This window comes from Rhyacophila brunnea, unplaced genomic scaffold, assembly GCF_057557595.1.
Source record: "Rhyacophila brunnea isolate RB1 unplaced genomic scaffold, BYU_Rbru_1.0 scaffold_6, whole genome shotgun sequence".
NCBI classification, from domain to species: domain Eukaryota; kingdom Metazoa; phylum Arthropoda; class Insecta; order Trichoptera; family Rhyacophilidae; genus Rhyacophila; species Rhyacophila brunnea.
The window spans coordinates 47,912,012-47,932,171 of record NW_028233276.1 but is presented as its reverse complement, the minus strand read 5'-3'; positions in this window follow the sequence as shown (position 1 = coordinate 47,932,171).

The following is a 20,160-nucleotide window of genomic DNA, read 5'->3' as shown; positions in this document are numbered from 1 at the left end:
CTGCGCCATGACGTAGAATATGTTAAAATTTAACTGACCTTGCACAAGAAATGGTGCTTAGCCATTCTATCAACCCACCCGTTTACACACGTCATATTGATTCAAAATGCATTAAATGTATTTTTTGTATATTTTGTGTTAATGTGGAATAATTGTTTGCCAGACCTTTTTTTCCGAAATTTATCAAATAAACTCGAATATGTTGTTTCATATTCGATTAGCCCAACGGTTGAATAGTGAACAAGTGCTCTGAAATGGTGGATATAGACTTTCGCGGCTGACAAAAATTATAATATTATTAATATATTTATTCCTATTTTTGGTATCCACATATTATTTTAAAAGGTCGAAAATATTTGCCAACTTTGATGGGGAAAAATGTAACTTATAATTAACAAAAGTTTTATTGAGTACGTACTAAGGCACATAATTGCAGAAAACTGCTTATAACTATAAAAAACTAGATTTGTATAACTATTTTCTCTTTAAAAAAAGAAATATCGTTATAACTTTGAAGTTTTAAAGTGGTTATATTATTTAGAAAGTAAATGCATTTCGTTGAACGATCGGGTCATTTAATGTGATTTAAAAGCTAAGCTCGATTAAACTTTAGCGAAAATGTCGAGTGACTAGTTACATTCCAATTTGCGTAGTGATTCCGTTAATTTATTTTTTTACATTGGCTGCGGACATTTTTGTAGCTATCTTCAATTTTTTTTATCTATCCTCTCTTTCACGTACGTCAGATCCTCGCTTCTGTCATTTCGCACCAGTGGCATGCTGATTATATTATGATAACAATGCTTACGAGAAATAGTTGTTATATATTCTCTCAGCCAATAGGTACATGCTCTGGATCCAATAACTCCAAATCAATTTGTTAGGTGCGGGATTGAAACTGATGACCTATAGTTTTTCAAGCAGACATTCTGCCGTTTATCCGCGTTGGGTGTGGCAGTCTAAAATTAATTTAAATAAATATTAAGTAGGTATGTTACAAATATTTTCTAAAAAATATCAGTTTGAATACAAACAATTTAGAAAGCATTTACTTACTCACACACTTAATTCACTCATTGAAGATGGTTATAATAGCGAGTGATGATACTTCTTTTCCAGGAGGGTATGCACCTAGGAAGGACATTAGGAAGATTTTATGAAGTAAAACACGATATCTACATAGAACACATTAATTATTGAATATCATAGAATTATAAAAGTTAACCAGTTAACACTGTGGCAAATGTTTTAGTTATTATCACGACTAAACAAATATTTCTTGATAGTGGTAATTCGTATAACTACTAAAAAGAAAGCGAGTAGAGAAACTACAAACTAAACACACAACGGTCCATCTCCTGCGAGACAAGGATGGGTTATTGTGGCAAAAAAGATAGTGTGGCAAAGCTTCATGGCGTAGGTATCTTTTATACATACCAATACCCAAACAGAATATAATATATTACAACTTTGTAACTGGTTAATATACACATTGTTAGGTGGCGGCACACCAATATGTTCATCTGGTAACAGTACATATCATAGATATAAAAGTAAAATTTATTTACTTATCTAAGAAAACAAACTATTGTGGACATAATAAATGTAAATTCAAGGCGTTCGCTACATGAGATTTGTATTATAAGAAATATTACCCTCGCAAGAGAGACGAAGAGAATCGCCGAACCTAATTCGTATGTGAGACAGTGTCTACTCCGTACATTATTAAATTTGTGGCTGGGTCTCAAGTACCTACTAGTACAATAATTCAATAAACTTTCTGCAGTACTGCAGTTAACTATTCACGTGGTCATCTAACTTGCAGCATATTATTTCAGTTTGTATTTAACTACTATACTGTTGTGTTCCATACATGACTGCGTTCTATTCCAATATTAATCCGACTTCATTATTTTCGTGATTAAATGCTTTAAAACTGGCTTATTATTTTTATTTTAAATATTTACTTATTAAAAAATGATTAACTGTAACCAATTTTTCATAAAAAAAACGTAACCAGACCGCAATATCTCTCAACTCCCATTGTGTATATTATATGCATATATAAATAAATTGAAAACACCTCAGATATATTACTCATTGGCGCGAATCCAGTATTGACAGGTTCATGTCCCGCCTAGGCGGGACTATTTAAAAAAAAATAGTAGGTATATTACATTAGTATGTGTTTACAAATTATATATTATGTTATATATAAAGAATGTTACATTTTCAAATCGTGTGAATTATTCGTTGAATAAAAGAAATATATTAAATTAAACGCGACCTTAAATCCCTCAAAATTGAAAATGCAGTTTCTACTTTTTACAAATTCCCTTGACAGGCCATCAATTATATATTTTTTGATCTTTATATATTATCTGATATAGAATAACAGTTTGGAAAAATTGGTGGTATTTTTTTTGAGTCAGATGTCAGAAAAAATGGAGGAAAATAGCTCATCTGAAGTGCCAGGAGTTTTCTTTTACCATTATATTATGAAAAGTAGAGCCAAGCTATAGAGATGCCTAGCCGATGGCCAAATCATCCATAGCGCTATTTTTAATAGTGAGGTATAGATGATGGAAGTATAAAATTATTTTTTTCCTTTAAATCATTATATTTTAGGAAAAACTATTTTTTTGGTTTTTTTGGTAAACGTAAAAAATAACGTAATTATTTGTAATGAACAAAGTATAATAATCCTTACACAGGAGATGATCTATTTGTATCCAAGATGGTATAAAAATACTTAACGAATCTGCTAAATCTATGAGGTAATCAAGTTTAGCGGGAAGTAGGTACGTCGAAATGAAAGTCTTAGGACTGAGAAGAATGCAGACAGCAAGAAGAGGCTTTCATCCAACCATGTACCGAGTGTGGCTGAGGTGATGATGACTTAATGAACGTAAAAACACTACATGTGTTAGTTGTCTGCCTCAATAAACAAATATTTTGTTTTTGTAATTATTTATTATGCCACTATCTGAAAATGTTACTGGAAGCTGAGTAAAAACATAAATGTATTCATTTTGTAATGCGTAACTCTGTCTAAAACCAATAATTCAACAAACCTCGCATGAAAACAAATAAAACATTATAGTCGTTCGCTTTATAAGGAAACAAAAACACTTAACATGACTTTCAAAGTAATTGTGTTTCGGTATTGTCAATTTCTAACAATTTACAATAAAAAAATCGTACGTCCTTTTATTAGTGAATTTCATTATTCAAGGGCAAGTTTTAATGATATTTTGTAAAGGGTAGGTACTAAATTTAAATACGTAAGTGAGGATTTGGTTTTCGGAGAAGTCTGAATGGAAGGATTTCTTTGTTGGAGTCGCGCTGGTAATATTTCGGCCTCATAACGTCTTTCTTGTGTAAATTTTCACTTTCACTCTTGACAGCAACGCGATCGCTAGACTTCGAACGAACTCACATACGCAAAGTACTTGCTCGAAAGAGAGAGAAAATTGTATCTCGTCGTCTTTTTTTATTTCTTCTCTGGATTGTTATCGAATTACTAGTTACCAAATTAGTTGTAAATATATAAGTATATTTTATTATGTTGTTCAACCAATATGTGCTACCAACGCTAAAGTGTGCATGTGAAAATTACGAGTAGCGAAACGTGGCATGGAAAGGTGCATTTTAGGCATAATGCATAAAGATCACAAAATAAACCAATGGATAAGGAAGCAAAAAAGAGTACGCGATTTGATAGAAGTCGTAACAATGGACTGGACTTGTCACTCGGTGAGTGGACAATCATTTGACAAACACCCTGTGGTTGATGGATGTACGTGACAGCAAAGAACTAGGGACCTATCAGAATGGATGGAGCTATGGGATGTCTTCTCTACTGTATATATTATATAGATAGACAGTGAAAAATGAATAATAAAAGGTTTTAATTTCTGGTAACTATAAATGAGAAAAAAAAAATTAAATTTTATTACGTTTATCAATAATTATGCAATTGACAGCTGCTCAAAACCTTATACAGAATCACAATAGTTGTTTCGTCTTCTATGATCATTTGTCTCATTTATTTTAGAGTACCTATTCAAAGTGTTCATAGTAGTAGATACAGGTGCTACAATGTCGATTAATTTATAGAAAGCTGACGTCTTTGTAACATTAAACAATATATTCAATTGTCGAACTCGTTAAGTTTTAAACACGCAATAGATTATAACTTCAATATATTGTTATAGTTTATATTTCTTGAGTCGCAATAAATTTGAAATGTGACAGACATGTCCGTTATGTCGTAAATGAAGGAAAATACGGCCTATTTCTAAATTACCACTGCAAGTTACATTTCATGGTCGAAAAACAACCTATGTTACTCATTATGTTCAACATTATCATCGACACCAAAACTCAATTTTGTTCTTGGCCGCCTCCGGAAAAGACACCTAAGTATTGCACAATTTTGGAACATATTTCTAGGCTAAAGTGAACATTTTTAATCAATGCATGTACAGAAAATAGTTTATTTAAATTTGATCTATTTTCACCCCATTCATTGAATTTACATTACAATTTGTATTGATTTATATTTTCATAACAATTCTACTCACTGGCTTGTATATACTGTTACCTAATACCAATCTAAAATATAATGCTTGTAACTTGTAAGCAGATTTTTAAAAGTAACATGTCAACTCACATTTTTATGCAAATGGCGACCAGACTGTTTTCATATACGTAGAAGAGAGAGTTTTCAAATTATTTTTTTCATAACATAACTTTTACTTATACCTACATAATATGAATCTTATATATCTAAACTACATTTAGGATTACATCTTAGATAAATTTTAAAAGTTAAATCATTAACCAATGTTAACCAATAAAAAGTCTTGTGCCTCAGATTTGATTCCCGGGCTTAATAAATTCATAATTTGTTTTTCAGCGTGATTATAAACACAGAATGTACCTAATATTTTGAGTAAATGGCCATCGTTCATTCTTTAAAAAAAACTATTAGTAAACTTCCGAGAAGGAGTCAAAATTCATATCGGATTGTAAACATACCTAAATGACGAATAGAATGTTGATGTCTAAAGCTTCGATGGGCTGATAAGATTGGTACTTGATAGCGGAGCTTCATCAAACTTGTACCGTACTGCCTAAAAAGGCTAGAACCCACCCCGGAAACCAGTATGGATAGTTATTAAACTATGTCTTTCTACCAGGAATGGGTTTTTATCAGAATAATATTTTAATCAAGGAATATACACATTTTTCAAACGATGCCTAGCTTAATACTTTCACATGTCATCTTGGTTATTTTTTTCAACAATTATCTACCGTAATAACTGATTTAATTATTTCTTTGAATCGTGCATGTTGGTACTGATTTTTTATATGTTAGTTAGATATGTTGAATCTATTTACTGCTTTATGAAAGCGTCTCATAACTGCTCCTTACATTCTTATCAGTCACTAGTTCTTCGTTTTCGCATACATCCTCCAAAGTAAAGTTGATGAGTTTAAAGCAGGGGTTCACAAACTTTTTCATCAAAGGGACAATTTTGAAATCAAAAATATTTGGCGGGCAAAAATATTTCTGTTTTTAAAAAACATAAGGCAAAAAAATAAAAAATATATTTTATCGTGTAAACTTATATTTTTAATTAAATAGGTATACATTATTATTACTCTTATTAAAATACTAAAAAATACTATATAATTTTTTTCACCATGTTATTTATGCAAATGTTTGTTTGAAACTAAATCCTGCAATCTAGGCTCAAATTTTGTGGTGTGAATACGCAAAATAGATGCGATATGGTTGTCTGTTAATTTTGGTCTTAAGTTTGATTTATTAATGCTCATTGTAGAAAATGTTTTTTCACAAACGTAGATACTTCCAAATAAATAAGCCATTTGATAAATATGTTTAACTATATTTAGATATACCCCAATTGAAAGTCGTTTGTAGAATTCAATTAAATTCTTAAAAAAATAAAAGAATAAAAAATAATACAGATTTTTTAGCATAAATCTCAAGGGACACATCAAAACTCATGCGGTACACACTTTGTGAACCCCTGGTTTAAAGTGCCTCTGTAGTCATATACTGCATTTTGACAACATTAGTTCAGCAGTTTGGAGAGAATATCACCTACTCTTGATATTAGGTGCTTTCCAGTGGCGAAGGGTGACTATTGGAAAGCGATAGGCTGTGGAGATCTGATAAAAATAACACACTTGTCAGGTAGACTTACGAGAAATAAGTAGATAATACGATATTACTACTAATTAATAGGTACACACTAATTTAATGAAACCTCAAAAACTCACTGACGACATAAAATTAAGCGATCAGTTTAAATTACGTATTTTTTCAAAACATTTATACACATCAAAAATCATTAGATAAAAGTTCTTTTTATTTTTAAAAACAGTCTATATTTATTAATATTCGATTAAACACCATAGAATTTTTTTTTCGGTTTTAGGCTCTACGATCGGAACTTACCTTAGTTCATACAATTCGATAAACTGGGCGGGGCTACGTGGCGTAAAGTCCATATGAAAAAAAAATTACAATTATTTGAAATATAATCCGACCTTCATTTACGCCAAGACAGATGGCGCGCTGTGGTGTATTTTTTAAAACCTTTGCAGATTGTTTTGTGATTATCTTTGTAATACTTTTCTACACATGCTGCATCTCTCGTTGGTAAAATAAATTATTAGAATATATTATAATCAAGTGATTATATAAATAAGTCAATATGCAATTGAAAAATATTTTTCTTAAGAAGGTAGGCTTCGAATAATAGCCTAGTATGGAGTTTTCGCCACTGGTGCTTTCAAAATATTGATTTATTTAACGGAAAATACAAGTTATTATTTAAAATTATTCTAAATCTGTACTCGTATATGCATAGGTACACATTAATTATAAGAATAAACAGAGAAAAATAATACATTTCAAATATTGAAATCCATTGAGAGTTTTTTTACCCATCCATTCTTTGTTCAGTCAACAAAGAATTTTTATTAATATAAAGGAGGTATATTGACGGAAGGTAATGTCCGGGAGGTTATTGACGGGAGGCTAGTCAGTGTCTGAGAGTTTTTATCCATGGTGTATTTGTCATATTATCATCGTACTCTTGTACGTTTTTCTGTTTTTTAATTATTTTTCCTTGTGCTGGATAACTTTTTAGAAATTTTCATTTCCAATAAGAGTACTACGCCATTCTCACTACCCCATTGCCTTTTAAGCAGTATGATAATAACAACTATCACATCCAGTGTTGCCAACTGTCATTCACAAAAATATGCCAGATTGGATAAGAAAATAAGCTAAATGGCAAAATAAAATTCTTTTTATTTTGAAAATTAAAAAACTGTCTAGAAACTAGCATTTTTAAAAAAAAATGTGTCACAATTATTACAAACATCGTTTTTACAAGAACAAAGATCGTAAAAGAATTTAGTATATTAATAGAACGCCTAGGTCTTTCAATTTAAAATTAATGAACTTAAGAATTAATTTCATTTTTTATGTAACATTTAGTGTATTAATTATTATAATATGTATATAATATATTTGTCTGCAACATAGCGCAAGACACACAGACGCACACACATACTATCATACTACATGTCTGCGCATTGAACACACCAAACGCATTGTGGGCATTGAGCGCTTGAACAATAATATTGACGGGTGGTACTGCCACCTTATATTTTTCCTAGTAATATATTATAAAGTACGTAAGACCAGCGTGTTGATTTTCAAGCAAATTTGGTGTTATATTCTAGATTTATTACAAAAACTTTTAAGCTGATTGCGATGTCAAAAAACTCTAGATCTAATACCATATGCCAGATCGATATGTTGCATGCTATATGCCTATTTAAAAATGATAGATCTGGCAAGAAAATCGCTAAATTGGCAACGCTGATCACAGCTTTGCCTGTTCCGTATGCAGGGATTCCGTTTTCAATCTTCTCGCGTTATAAAAAAAACCCTATTTGACATATTATAACCGTTCTATTTTAAATACTTTATTGCGACTAAAATTATGCTAAAAATATATTATGAGTGCCCTAATTTTCCGGCTACTTCCGCCGCCCCCGTTCCGTGAAGCATTTAATAATAATTTACTAAACGTCAGTGATGTCATAATAAATACCTTGCATCAATCATTCATAGATGGACGTTTTTCCGTGACGTATTATGCATATTATTATTTTGTTATGAAAATAAATTCATTTTCTTTATCAAGATGCAAACACGCCATCTGTCAATTATATCTGGAAGTGCTTTCTTGTTTTATAAGTTTAATATTTTAGTATTTCTTAATTTATTATTCACAGTGTATTTATGAGAATTTTATTGATCACCATGTCATTGTTTTATGAGAGGTAACTCATAATGGAGTGATTGGTTTATGGTGAAAAAAATGAAAGAGTTCTATGAGCGTTGGTAACAACTTCCTTCAGCAGTGTGTCGGTTTCAGCTGTTGATGGCAAAAAATTTAGTCTGAATATCCTCAAATTTGACAACTGGTAATAAGTACTCTTTAATCCAGGCGTTTTTAACCTTATTGTCATCATGAACTCATTTATTTTATAGACAAAGATAGAATGTCTGGCACCATTTTTTTCAGTGAAACTTACATACATACTTTATAAGACAGGTAATAAATATTACGAAGACAATTAATTATTAGCGAATAAATCATTCAGATGTTATATTATTCAAAAACATTATTAAATATGATGAAACAGAATAATTAAAAATATGTATCATGTTTTGATGAAACATTTATTGATAAAGAAATAATAAAATAAATAATATTAAATTCTACAGGTGTTCTCTCTCTCTCTCTCTCTCTCTTACTGTTACTAATACTTCTTCTTCTTCTTGTGCCATCCCCTAGCGGAGGTCGGCCACCATCAATGCGATCTTATCTTTGTCGTCTGCTACCCGGAACCGTTCAGTGGAGCTGCACTCGTACCAATCACGGAGGTTCTTAAGCCGCGAAATGCGGCGCCGTCCTCTGCTACGCTTCCCATTGATCTTTCCTTGAATGACAAGTTGGGGAATGGTGTATTTTTGTCCTGAGAGGACAAAAATGTCCATGAGAGGACAAAAATATACCATACTAATACTATTCATGAATACATAATACCTACTTACCTAGAAACCGCATTAGTTTAAAATAATTAATTTACTTAATTTTAAAAAAATAACTGTCAAAATATATTATATTTTTTATTACATTTTCTTTTTTTATAAAAGGAGTATTTTTTTCTTTCGGGTAGGTAGGGATTTCGGCCTTCGAGATTTCGACGGCAAACCTGTTTAAAACGTTTGCAGATATAGGAAACATTTGAAATATAAACTACTCTGATACTTCAAATAATGTGTAATTTTGTTTTATTTAAATAATTTAAAAATATTATATTTACGATTATTCTATCTTGAAGATTTATGATATTCTCATTATTAGCGATTAGACTCACCCGGCCCCCTTCTCTAATCCGTAAAGTTGGAAGGGCACTGAATTTGCTCAACGAACGCCGTTAATTCAAAAGTTACAGATTGAGTTATAAAACCATAACTTGTGAAATTTTAACTTTATAATGGCTCTCGAAATATTTCCAAGGTTGATTACCCCACTAACCAAATAACTTAAAAGCTTTCATGAAAGTGATTTTAAAATACTGCATACAAAGTTACTTGTTATTAAATCAAACGTCGTTAAGGCGAAGTCTTCACTGAGTCTTTTTTAAAGAGGCACCTAGCGGAAAAATACGAAGCTTGCAATTTGAGATTTTTTTTGATAATTTACAATTTCAACTGTATTAATTAATAAATATGCATCTGAAAACATTAAAAAGAAAAATATTTTTTATTTTAAGGCAAAGATAAACTTACAATTGTAAGAAATGTAATAAAATGTGAATTTGTTGAATCGGACCGCACCCTATTATTACATATATTTTATGGTCATATTTATTATTAAAATTTAGTTTATTAAGTTTTTTAAGCATCACCTAAGAGATTTTTGACTAATTCTTAGCTTCAATATTAGGACCATACATAAATAAAATTTGATATAAATAAAAAGATTTCAAGTAATACACATTTATATTTTTTATAAAAATCGATGTTTTTTTAAAATAGGTATAAAATATATTAAAACGATGAATTAGTCAAAAATCTCTTAGATGATGCTTAGAAAACTTAATAAACCAAATTTTAATATTAAATATAACCATACAATACATGTAATAATAGGGTGCGGTCCGATTCAACAAATTCACATTATCTTTGCCTTAAAATAAAAAATATTTTTCTATTTAATGTTTTCAGATGCATATTTATTAATTAATACAGTTGAAATTGTAAATTATCAAAAAAAAATCTCAAATTGCAAGCTTCGTATTTTTCCGATAGGTGCCTCTTTAAAAACGGCTCAGTAAAGGCTTCGCCTGCGTATTTTAGATAAAATTATTGCAGGTTTCCTATCAGTAAATGTGTCCGGCGAGGTGAAACGATCTCACTCAAACTATTCACGGCTAATTTGGAAAATCCTTTCAGGTGACTTGACTTAGAGAAAAATACAATAATAATGGTCGTCTACGCTTTACAGACGGCGTTATAATATTTGCAAAAGCCCCAAAGATATTTAGATTAGAATGCTGTAGCTGTTAAATTAAAGCTGCAAAATACGTTGACAGATAAATATCTTGAAGACAGCAATACTGATAAGCTGCATTACTGACTCGAGTGGACAGCAACTGACTATTGATGGAGGTACACAAAGAGATTACACGAAGAATCAAACTGGCATGGAGTACATTGGATCGTTGAAAAAAGGTATCTCAAAAATTTACTTCCAATAATTGTGTTCAATCATTTTCTTTTATACTAATGCGTACATATTCATAATATTAAACATGGACCCTTAAAACTCATTCACCGCGGACCTGTCAATTACTATTCAATTACCACATTTAATTAACATGCTAATAGTATATAATGGCCAACTAATGGCAACGCAATAGTTGCGTTGGATGCACTTAATGTAAGTGAAATCTAAAAACTAAGAATATTGCAACGCGCCATGGAAAGGTGCATGTTAGACATAACGCAAAAAAACTATAAAACAACCTAACCGGGGAAAAAAAAATTTAACGGTACATGTTCAAACACGCGCGTTACCATGATCTTAACCCCTACTTCATTTATCGATTGTCAATTTATGGCTATGGCCGTATGTTGTAGCTTAGCCACTGGGAAATGCCAATAGAAATGGTGTATTTCAAAAAAAGACTACCTTATTCTTAGGTCAATAATTATTATAAAGCATACATTATTCATAGACTGTTTATCATATTTGAATGGTCAATGACATAGCTTATAATCAGTATTTTTAAAAGTACCTTTAAATGTGTAAATCTTGCCAATTTTTTGAATAATAAAATGCCTAATTCTTGTCAAATTTGGGATCACAGAGATTATCAATATAAATTTTAATTGTAAATATTTCACTATAATAACGTCAACATAAATTTTACTAATGGTTTTATAAATGCTTTTAAAAATTAATAAATAAGAAAAAATCTTAACACCACTGGACGTACTGAAATATGACTATATTCTAAAACATTAGAGCGAGAGGTTTAAAAGAATACTATTTTATGTAATAAAAATACTTTATGCAGTCATCAAATGTTTGAAATAAATTTAAAGGATAATAAGACTTCAAAATTATGTAAATAGATTATCTACAACGTTTAAGGAATGTCCAGGATCATGCTTTGAAAATAGCATAAAAGCTCCATTTTGACGTACGCTGAGCATGTCCCCCCTTCTATTGTACACTAGATGGGCAGACAGATACACCTATCCATCATATAAACAAGATTTTATTACTAAAAATACAAGAATCTATCTATAAGATCAAACTTATTGTGTGCAAATTTTGTTCGGGTACCCATCGTTAACCATCTAATGGTTACTGATAGACAAAATGTCATATCTAATTTCTCCACAAACAACTTTCAGCTCTATATCCCCTATTCATAATAATACCTGGGCATGTCACTGGCGTTTGTCAACTAGTGAAAACGAGGTGCAATGAACCGCCTGCCCTGCCTGAATGTCAAGTTCATATCTCCCGCGAGTGATAAATTTCTCCGCGGTTTCGGGCGGATGTATTTCTTCAGGGCCGGATTAAGGTATAAGGGTCTCGCAGTGATGTTAGGATCAGCATAAATTAAAGGTTATATGTTGTGTGGTGTCTTAACTGCTTCTAATGTACCCGGTACGCTTTCTGTATTATTACACATACCAGTAAATCTTGGAATGTCTTACGACTTGCGTAGGCAAGGCATGTATGAATGAATGATTAAAATGTTTTATGTCACAAAACAAAAGTGAAGAACTCTTAAACCATGTACAATGGGAAAATGTTGAGAACCTCGTAAAATATGATTATAATAATAATTATCGTACTATATTATTTTAATGGGTCATTACTGTGTCATTTTTATTGCATTATCCTAGAGTTAATTGGCGAGTTGACCCGAGTTTCCGTCCTTATGATGTTGACAACTTGCATGTGTATTGTTTTTAAGATTATATTTTATATTGTGCTACAAAATATGTCACCATCATCTTAATCTTTTCTTGCCGCATCCCATACTCTATCCATCGATCTCATGAGTGCCCTACAAATATTTTTATATATCTTGGTTAACAATGGATTGTGCGGTTTGTTCAATAATATTCTTCAAATGTTGTGACCCACTCACAAGAAAAAACTACCAAGACGCAGGAGAGTTTATATAAAAATTAGTGCAGTATTTTTGGTGCTCTTTTTTTACCTTAGGCTACTTACACCATATACAAAAAAATGTTTTCTTCATCATCCTGGAATATTTTAGTACGTCCACCACATTTTTGTTAAATATTTCGATATTTTTTACAACCCAATATCTCAAGCTCGTAGGAAAAAAACTGGAAGATACGAAAGTTGCTGGATAGTTTTTTTTTTATAAATCAGAGTTTCCGCGAATACTCAGCATCAAACACCCACAGCGACTGACCACGTGATTCGGGAGAATATCAGCGTTAGAGATAGGGTTTCAACTGTAAGCCAGTAATAGTGTTTGTGTCAAATGAAATGCGAATTAAAAATAATGCTGGGATCGGTCAAAAATTGCAACATGATTCACCTTCTGGCTATATTATCATAATAATAGTATTCATTTTTGAAGTTAAACTTCTTTAGGCGCGTTTAGGAAAACAGATCAGAGTGTATTTTTTGCGTGGGACGAAGTTGCGCACGCAAATGTAACGCAATAATTTGGCATGGGACGGAAGTTTTGCCCGCCGATGCAACATAATTTATTTTTCGCGGCGACGTTCGGGTGTTCTAAATGCTGGAAGTTTGTTATTTTCAGCCGTGATGTTGATGGTTTTGGCTTGGGCCGGTTGGGTAAAGACTGAATGTTGCAACTTTTATTTATGAGTAAAATTATATATGGTATTTTGTAAATTTACAATATTTAGACACTTCATACACAAAAATACATATTTTTACAGTTTAAGATAATATTTGTCGTATATCGTTTTAAACGTAATGAACGTAATGAACGTTTTAAACGTAATAAACGTAACCTTTTGCGCAAATTATTTCAACGATCTCTCTGACGCAGATACCTAAGTAAATCCATCCCTGTAGTCCGTTCGTCATCGAGACATGGTGTAAATAGATTAACCTTTGTGACGTACCGAAGTATTGGATATCTAAATTTATACCAAACATGCTATTTTTACATTTACACATTAATTATTTTCTCTTAAATCATTAATATAAATGTAAAACTTCTTTCACATCAATATATATATTTCAATTTCCTTTTTCTTTTTCACGTTTAAAATAATTACTTCTCATAATACGTGTATTGTTCTTTATAATAATGTTGTTAACTAATGTAAATTGATATAAGGAAATCCAACATGATGCCATAACCAATAGCACATATAGACAGCCATGCTTGACCTCTGGTGTAATTTTAAATTCGTCAGAGAAGGTTCTGGCTTTTTACTTTGGAGAACTAATGTCTCCATTGAATCCTAGTGGTATTATTATATACACTAGTATGACCGCCTTGATAACATTATATTATTTCATAATCAGATGCATCGGTTCTTAATGTAGGACATCATTGCCAAGAGACACATAATATTAAGAGTAGCACGCATTGTCTGCAACACTTGGAACTGCCGTTTTGACTGAGTATCACTATTATATCTCTGCATCGATGGTATAAGAATGATTTACGCATTGCATCGTTGATACAATAACTTGAATAACTGATCCAGTGATATAATTTAGCGTTTCCCTCACTGCATACTCATGCATAATCATAGTCATGCTCAAGTCAAGTCAAGTCAAGTAAATAAACAGATATTATTGTATCCAGTATTAGCAGTATTAGCACCAGGGTTGAATAAAATTTACCATAGAGGTAATGGTTAGCTCAAATTAGTAGTGGCCCCGGAACCTAAAAAATAATTTGAAATAATTCACAAAAGAAATTGCTGTAGTGTAAATCAGTGTTGCCAACCGTACTATAAGACGTATACTGTACTATAATTTTGGTCCGCGTACTATGTACGATATAAAACCGGTATAGTACGCCCAAAATACTATAATTTTGAATATTGGAAAAATATGTATAAAGGACTAAAATTTCGATATTTCCGTTCGATAAATTGGTGCAAAGTACTATAATTTTGCAATATAAGAAGATTTAGAGACCCTGGAAAAAAAATCCTTGAAAAACGTAAAAAAAATCCCTTGACTTTAGTTTAAAATGAAATTTCTTGAATTCTTCGGTAAGCATTTTTGGTCGGAAGAGGTACTTAAATAAAAAGAGGTCTCGGAGTTTCTCAAATCTCCGTTATTTTTTTCTGAGAAAAAAAAACCTATACATTTTCAACAGATGACAACGCGTACTATATTTTTCCCCCAACTACTATAATTTTAGAGGCTCTGTACTATAATTCCACTTTGAAAAGATGGCAACACTGGTGTAAATGCACAATTGTGCAAGTTTACAGATTCTAAAAAATGGGAACCCAATCCTAAGTATATTTGAAAATATACTTAGGTAAAAGTATATCTCAGTATGTAGGGTGAAGTAAGGTTATTTGGTGATAATTTTTAAAAAAGCTCAATTTACAATCTTATTTTTTTGTATAGAAAAATAAAAGACGTCGAAATATCAGGACAATATATAATTAAATCCTTACAATAAATACATTTTATACAAAAGCCAGGGAAATACACGATTTTTTATAGTTTAAGTAGTTAAGAACAGTATAAGTAATTTGGTGATAGCATAGGTAATTTGGTGGTGGTGGGTATTTAATTTGGTGATATTGTATGATTTGGGTTTTTTTAAGATTTGACTACCTATCTACCTATTTATAATGCAGCATCATAATTTGCACAAAATCGCACATGAATACGTTGTCAATGGCACCAGTTTGACATTTTTTATGATATTTTTCCATACAAAAACAACATTCAATCCATTTTGCTCCATTTTTTCTTAGTGTCATGAGAATTTGTTTTCCCAGATATTCCACAAATCCATTCGTCGTCACTTTGTTGTGATTGGTTTTTTGTAGTCGCTTGCATAGGAAGTGAAGAAACTTGAGAGCATCCATGTTGTTTTACCACAACTACTCGTTCTTCTGCAGCTACGTCTAGCTGCTCCTCTCCAACTGGAGTTAGGCATTTTGCCGAAGAATATCTTTTCTTTTTCACAGGCACACGCACTGATAAACTATATCTAGCTTAAAATTGACTCCACCACCACTTACTGGCTGAATCACTTTCCGAGCTTAACAAAGCATCGCAATAACAAAACCGTATTAATGGAAAAATATAATAGGCCATGCACTATGAAAAGCCATTATAAAAACATAAATAATGTAATTATTACCTTGATATAGCTTAAATGTTGGAAAAAGAAAGATTTTATTTGAAAAATGTGTCAATTCTCCGAAAAGCGTTCTATACAAACACGTGTACGTCAACTTATAACTGATAACACTTTGAAAATAATTTTTCCAAGTCAAAGAATAGTATATACATCTATGACTTATTCTTGAAAGTTTTTGGACGGCAGGTTATTTGAATACACAAACATACAAACTATCACCAAATTACCTGTATCACCACATTACCTTACCTTACCCTATACCTGCAACTGAATTGCCAAAAGACCAAAATCAATTAAGTTTGCTTGCCCAAATGTCAATAAGGCATTAAATATTTAAAATAAATAATAAATATTTCATAAAAGATTTCTCCACCAAAAAAAGTAATGACTATTACCTACATTATAATAATATGTTTTTTGGGGGGCTACGATATGACAATCGTAAGTGCGGCCTTGATTAGCACAAACCAAACTAATAGTTATATTATGACAAGTTACTGTACTTTATTGTGTTTTTAATAGGTGTGTTAAAATAACGTAAGTCATAACGACCTAAAGGCATTATTTTTAATGTCAATTTTCTAAAATTGCGAGTGTAGTTTGGTACACCTATTTAATTAACTCCTCAGTGTTCACAATCCAACCAATTTGTACGGAATAGATTTTTCCGCCTGCGTAAAGGATTAATTGATGGGGTGAAATCTAATTTTCCTTTCCAAGCGCACGTTCTGTATTACTTCATAATCCACAAATCCGGGAAAATGGGCTTTCATAATATAAATTATTGTCACGTAAAAAATGATTCGGAAATACGGAAAACTTTTGAAAATTTTTGAGAGTTCGATTTTTTCAATTAAGTTTTACAAGTGCCTCTTTAGAACATGCCAATATTTGGTAAAGTTTTCAATTTGAAAAGTATTGGATTTAAATGGTTTTTTAAACGAATAGGTAGTATTATGAATAAAGCACGTCTTCAGTATCGAAATATTCTTAAAAATGCACGTGGTTATAATTAATAATATATTGAATAAATTATTTGTAATAAAATGTTTTATGAACTGTGTTTTATTTTATTACATAATATTTACATTGTCTTCACGTCATAATAATTATTATTAGGTATTTAAAATTTCATACTTGATACAGAGGCAGAGGCATCTGTGGCAGCATAAGTTAACATTCAAATACCTTCAATGACCAAGGAGCAAAAGCTTTCAGATTTATACGCCAGGTAACATAAATGTATTTTTCGATCACCCGATTTTAATAAATTATTATAATGTTTCATTTTTAATTGTAAAAATGTAATCACAACCCTTCGTCGTGTGTTTGTCGTAGTTATACCTTCTTTAAAATAAATTAAAACCATCTCCATTTTCAATCTCAATGATCCAGTGACGTACCGTAGCGGTAGGCAGATTGAGCATCGCCTAGGGGCGGCAGTTACTCGAAGGGCAGCAAATCGAGAAGAATTATTTGTTATATATTAAAATAACTACCTAAACTCAGTAGGTATGTAATAATGAAAATATTTTTCTAATAAAAAATCAGCTTACTGGTTGGAAACAAAATGTCAGTGACGTCCCGTGGGGGTAGGCAGATTGGGCGTCGCTTGTGGGCGGCAGTTTCTTGAAGGGCGGCAAATCAAAGGATAATCAATTGGTATATAAAGAAATAGCTACCTACGTAAACTTAATAATAATGAAAATATCTTTCCATTATAAATTCTGCTAACTCGTTGGAAACAAAATGTAATAATTAACATAAAAGGTTTAACAGGACTGTATTTTTTGTCGGATTCGCGATGTCTAGTTTACTTCCGTTGCTCTTTGGCGTCCTTGGTGACCAGAAACGACACGTTCGCGGATGATGAAAAATACTGTATAAAAAATGTGGCGGCATTTTGTCTAGGGACGTACACGCACTGATCACCATAAAACGCAAACTTCTCAACAAAAAAAAAGGAAATCTCCTTATTATACATAATATTATGATAAATAATTACACTATAACGTATTATTGATTGACCGCAAGATGAAGGCAACAAATAATACTATAATGGCTTATAAATTTCATTAAAATAATCAAAAGATGAAATTATATAGCTATAGTCAAAGATTATACCCAAAGCATTTCAGTTTTTTTAAAAATGATTAAAATGTCACATTTTAAAATCCAATAAATTATAATATTTATTTTTATAAATAAATTCCCCGGGTTCGAATGATGTCGGTTGGTCATAAATAACGTGTGGTTTTGTTTTCAATCAATAAGCGCGTTTATATTTTTTATTAATATACCGCCAGTCTGTGGAGGTCAATACGCTCCAGAATAGTGATTTGCATATTAATCTAAAATTAAGACCAATAAATCTATTAGGTACTTAAGCCTCAATTACATTGAGCTTCTTTACGAGCTGTTTGTTGGCGAATTTATAACCTGCCTGTAAAGTCGCCCAGTGTAATCATCGAACATGTTAGCTTGTTCGATGATTACACTGAGCGACTTTACAGGCAGTTTATAAATTCGCCAACACACAGCTCGTAAAGAAGCTCAATGTAATTGAGGCTTTACTACATCGTTTTAGCTGTTTAATGTAATATAAATTGTACCGTTCCATAAATTGGCAAAGCCAACACCATTTTCTGCACCTTGTAAAATCCTCAAAAGAGATGTCTTATGCTTTTCATTTAGCCCCATTTAGCAAGATTTTCCATGTCAACATTTATTTTTATCAGTACGCCCTATCGTGATTCACATTATTCAATGCCATCAAATGCTTCCCATGTGGACAGTCAGCGACTCCATTCGAGTAAGAGGATTAAATCCTTATTGTACCCATTCGTGAGCAATCATTTCAAAAATAACATTACGTACTTACTTATTCGATTTTTATTGCTGAGGGCTATTTATGTGTAAAAAAATTATTAATGTTCAAGTATTATTTTAACCTTTTCTCTATTTGTAAATATTTAATAATAATGGTTTACAATTTAAGGACCTATCATCGAAAATTCTGACATCGCTACAGTGAAACTTTTTTCTTATCATTATTGTGGCTTTCATAAGCCGACAAAATTCAGAAACTTCAAAAATGATACAGATGAAAAACATTTTCGTTTAATATTCTTTTTAAAATACGTTGTGATTTTAATAAAGAAAAGCTTGTCATTTTCCAAACAAAGGATTGTCGTAATGATTGAAATACTTGAGATGTTTTTTTTTTCGATGGAGCTTTCAGAGAAATAAAAATAAAATAACAGGACTGAACTTGAAAATACTCAAATGTTTAATTATGAAGGCCTCTGAGGGTCATTAAAACGTCTTACAGCAGTCTGTAGGCGTTTAATTTCATTCGTTTGAATAAAATCGTCCTTCGTACCGGGTGGTTCGCAAATATCGAGTAAAAGATAAATAACGGTTGGGAATTAATTAAGAAATCGTTTACTTGGTAGAATTTATTTTTCAATAACTTAATATTAGACTATTAAGATACATGCAAGGTAACAAACTGCATTTACAATTTTCAAAGATACAAAAAGAATATGAAAATAATCGAAATGGATGTCAAAGAAAATCAAAGCATCTTGTTAAAGGTCTTCGATTAATAGTACAAAATTTGAGTACCTACGTATAAGAACTACATTGATAATTTTCAAGAGTAGAGGTAAGAAATTTTAATAAAAAATCAATGAATAAAAGAATATCTCATTCGTTTTATGTGTCTTCTTTGGTTTTCCATTCACTCTTTTATGAAATCCTTTCTTATTTTCACTAAACTTCCACTTCAATAAGTATCGATTAAGTGTATTAGCATTATTAGATTATGCACTATTTTCAATAATACGATGTTGCAGCAATTGTGCTTTATTCCAATAATGAGGCCTGCTTATATCCACTTCCAAATCATGTCGACATCTTCACCGTGATCTGCCACTTAATCTATGTTTGCCATAGGATTCATTATACCCAATATAAATCACTATGTATTTTTTTGCGTTACGTATCCTTAATTTTATTATTTGTAGCGATACATTATAATAATATGGTAACACAGAAAATGCACATAGTTAACAAAAGTAATATAACTATAAATAACTAATGATCGGCAGTTAACAACGGTCTTCTATTAGAATAAAGCCGTTGTAACCA